The sequence below is a fragment of the Falco peregrinus genome, unplaced genomic scaffold (genome assembly GCF_023634155.1).
Source record: "Falco peregrinus isolate bFalPer1 unplaced genomic scaffold, bFalPer1.pri scaffold_40, whole genome shotgun sequence".
Taxonomy (NCBI): Eukaryota; Metazoa; Chordata; class Aves; order Falconiformes; family Falconidae; genus Falco; species Falco peregrinus.
The window spans coordinates 1894674-1899163 of NW_026599607.1; positions in this window are offsets into that span (position 1 = coordinate 1894674).

Genomic DNA, 4490 nt, shown 5'->3' on the forward strand with positions numbered 1-4490 from the left:
TCTGGGGTCATTCCCTTCATTCCCTCTTTTTTTTATGTAACCAGAGACACTTTCCCATAACAGAGAAGCCCTTATTTACATCTCTGAGCCTGGACACAAACCGCAGCTGCATGCACCACCAGGCTCAGGGCAGAAATCATTCAGCAGTTACATAGCTGTATATCACTACATGCATGCAGACACCTATTTATCACTAGATAACCATGTTCATCTTTCCTACTCTCCTTCACAATACCCAGCTGTTCTCTCATCTCTTGTTAGGTCAAATATTCTCCAGCTTCCTCTCCTACATCTCTCTTCAGACATTCTCTATCCTCCTCTTTTTTGCTTGTTAATTGCGACAAGGCAAAGGTTGTGTGTAGCTGGGTGACCATGACCTGATTTATGTTACAATCAACTAAACACTGAATACAGGAAAAAAGGCATGGGAGACATAAGGCAAACATCACTAAGGTGGTTAAAGATAATGATAATAAATCCTGTAATACTTTTGAGTCATGGCCCAAAGTTTCCCAGCCACGAGAAGAGACCAACGGCATCCCGCCCCTGGCTCTGCTGCAGATTTTTGTTTAAGGCTTTTAAGTATTGTATGCTTTAGTGGATTGATTCAGAGTGGTCACTCAGATTCACATAGCACATCCTATCAAAGTCTTCACACTCGTGTCCCTGTTTTAATAATAAAAGTTAATAGCAACTCGGTTCTGTAACAAGATATGACGGAGAGAATCAACATCTGTTAAGAAGCCAAAAAAAAAAAAAAAAGAAAAAAAAAATAGTATTTGTGGTATTACTTTGATTAGCAAGCTAGCAGCCTAATTTACTAAGCAAGTTAAGAGTGTGTACTATTCTACAGAAGAGATTAGAGAAGCAAAAAAATGTGTTATGCTGCATTCCAGAACTCAGCCTGAGAGTTACAGTCAGCTGTGAGTTCTGCGTTATAATCATTCTGACACATGTTGGCGTTGTGATCGTGAAAGCTGCCATTTACAATTTTCATTGGCATTATCATAGCTGGTTGTCTAAAAAAGCAACCCTTGAGCTTCCTGATGTTCCACTTGCTGCAAAATATTCTGAAGCCGATCAATCAAGTTAGTACATGACTCTTTAGGACCCTGCAAGACTGTGGCGAATGACTCGCTAGAGGCTCGCCCAGACTCCCGCACCCTGACTGCCTTAATAGCCATCTCCTTCATCTGCAAACAGTTGTCCCTGGGATACCTTGCCTGGGTCACAGAATCGGCACAACTACTTTCTCCAGCCAACTGCTCACAGTTAACAGCAATTCCCCAATTAAGGTTTTCAGTCAAGGCCACTACACACAGCTCACAAAAATCAGATAACCACATCATATACTGTATCAGTTAGTACCATACAAAGCAGTAACTTCCAATCATGCAGTGTGAGTGTATAAGGCTCTGCCATCACTTCAAGAAGGGACATAGCAAATGTATTACGAATCCTCCCTTCCCCCACTGCTTTGCTTAACCCTTTAACAGCCTCGTATTGCACAGGCTGCCACTCTGCAGGTTGATTTGTCTGACAAAATACTGAACATGCCATAGTGACTTCCAAAACCCCTCGCTTAAGCACTTCCCACTTGCATTCCTGCCACCAATCCCTCAGACCCCCTTTCACCCTCCCCGAAAGTACAGTCAATAAATCAGGAGAGGCGGTTGGGGGTGGGGGGGGAAGGTCTAATTCCTTTTCCAGATCTATAGGACCTGGATCAAAAGCTTTATCAGTGTCAATGGCATCATTGTTCGAGTTGTCCTGTTCCCGTGCTTGGTCCTGTGTTGTGAGGGTCGCTGCAGTCAGTGACAGTAGGAAGCTTTTGGGGCAGAGAAGGTGTGGACAGAATCGTCATCGTTGACGGTGTGTTGAGAAGAGTCTCGCTGTCGGTGGAATTTACAGCCTCCTCTGGTTTAGCACCGCTAGTAGAATTAGTCTACACTTGGCAAAGATTAGTCAGAATTTGCCACCAAGGTGCTAAATGCATTCCCGACACGGAGCTCCCCTCCGCGGCAGCATCATACAATTGGCTGCTGAACACTTTCATTTCTTTTAAAGTCTCTAAAGTTTCTTGGCTGCTCACCTGTCTCAATGCATACAGGTGTTATCCTCGGGGTTTAGGTTGTCTGCCTGGTCCAGCCAGCAAGACGATCGTTCAGCCAAGCCGTCTCCTCTGGAACGCAGCCCTCTTCCACGAGCTGCCTTTTTTATCGACCAGTTCCGTCCTTATTCTTCCAAGGCTTGGGAACACCACCATAGGGGTCACCATTTGGGGAGACTGAGGCATGGGCTCCCGGATCTGACTAGAAGACCCTTTATGAGTCCATATACATCCCTCACAGGGGAAGACACTTGATTCCCATGTTTCCACAGCTCATCTCTCAGTTCCAGAGGGACTTCATTTGCCGGTTCCCGCTTCCTTTCAGCAGCTCATTCAACGTTCTGTGGGACTTGCAGCCTGCCGCTCAGCCTGGCGGTTCATAAACCCATCACGTCGGGGTCACCAGTTTGCTGCAATGGATAGACGGGACGCTGTTTGATGCTAGCAAATGCCGACTTATTGTGCAGAAGCACGAGTTTATATATGTTATCAGAGGCTGCGCGTTTTAAACAGATTGGTTCTTAAAACTAAACATTACATACTAGGCAATCCCTGTTTGGTTAACTACAAACAAAGGACACTTTAAGTAAGTTTTTACACTCATCAATTAACAACAAAGTGTTACTTCTCCTTGGCTCCATCTGTTCTTCATCTCCTTACCTTTTCTCGGCCAGACTCATCCTGTTGGTTGTTATCTATTCACCCTCCTTATCCTCCCAGGGTTTGTGGCCTACAAGCTGGAGCACGTTCCTTTCAACTAACTGATTGTTACTTATGGTCCTGATTTCCAGGCCCCCTCCTACATAGGGGCGATAGTGAAGAGGGGGTGATGGCACAGAACATCTCTGTTGCTCCTTGCTTCTCAAACATTTCCTCTGCTCCAGCTTGGTTTCTCTCTATGGACCCCACCATCTTTGTGGTCAAAGGTATATGTGTTACATTTCTTTCTGTCTTTACTTTACTCTTTGATGATACCAGAACGACAGAGAATCGAGTTTGGAAGAGACCTCTGGAGATCATCCAGTGCAATCCTCAGATGAGGCAAGCTCAGCTTGAGCAGGTTGTTCAAGACCTTGTCTAGGTGCGTTTGGAATATCTCCGGGGATGGACATTCCACAGCTGCTCCTGGCAATCATTTCCAGTGATTGATCACCCTCAGAGTCCAAAATCATTTCCTTGGGTTCAGACGGAGTTTTATCTACATTAATGTGACCCTCACAAGGCTTTTCTTCTGCAAATGGAACTGTCTATGTCTCTCACGCTTTCTTCCTTTGACAGATGCCCCAGTCACTTCACCAGCTTGGTGGCCCTTTGTAGAACTTGCTTTAGTAGGTCAACAACTCCCTTGCTCTGGGAAGCCCAGCCCTGGACACGGCACTCCAGATGTGGCCTCAGCAGTGCTGAGAGGAGTGGAAGGGTCACCTGCCCCATCGGCCAGCGATGCTTTTCCTAATGCAGCCCAGGGGGCCGTTGGCCTTTGCCATGAGGGTGCATCGATGGCTCCTGCTCAGCTGCTTGTCCTCTGGCACCCAAAGGTCCTTCTCTGCAGAGCTGCTCTCTGGCCATAGGATCAGAGGAAAACTCACAGGGCAGGACAAAGACAGTACAATAGGAGAAGAAAAAGGTTCTGTCCATGCTGGCACCTCTTTCCACTCTGGGGGTTGGACTCTTCCTTGCTTTCCCACCCAGCCCTCACACCCGCATTTCTGTGCCATCACTGATGTCTCTCCCCTCATCCCTGCTTGTTCCTTGAAGCACAAAGCCATGGGCTGACCCAGGCTCCCTCTGGGTGACCTCTGGCATCAGAGGGCAACCCTCAGACAGACACAGCTTTTTCCTCATACCCAATCTGAACCTTCTAAGTTGCATTTTGTGGTGTTTTTTCTTTTCTTCTCACTACCTCTGAAGGCTGAAGGTGAAGAAGGAGGACAGCGCTCTTGCTTCAGTTCATTGCTTCCTGTGCTCCTGCCTTGTACCACAGTGAGTACTTGGAAACCTTGCCATAGGCAACGCAAGGCTCTTACATCCTCCCACAAAAGCCCTCCATTCTCCAGGGTGGACCAGCCCAGCTCCCTCAGCCTGATCTACCAGGGCCCGTGCTCCAGCCTTGACCTTCTCTGTGATTCTTTACTGAAATGGCTCCAGCGTGCCAGTGTCTCTCTGCTATTGCGGAGCACCAGTGCTAGACAAGTACTCTAGATGTGGTGAAACAAGTGGGAAGCAGAGGGGGGGAATGACTTGCCGTGGCTGTGCTCCTGGTCATACAGCCCAGGAGGCTGTTGGTCACCTTTCCTGGTGGCTCCTAGTTTGCCTAATGCAAACCAAGGGCCCAGCCAGGCAGTCCCTGCCCTGTGTCATCGCAGGGCCTCGGTCCACTTTA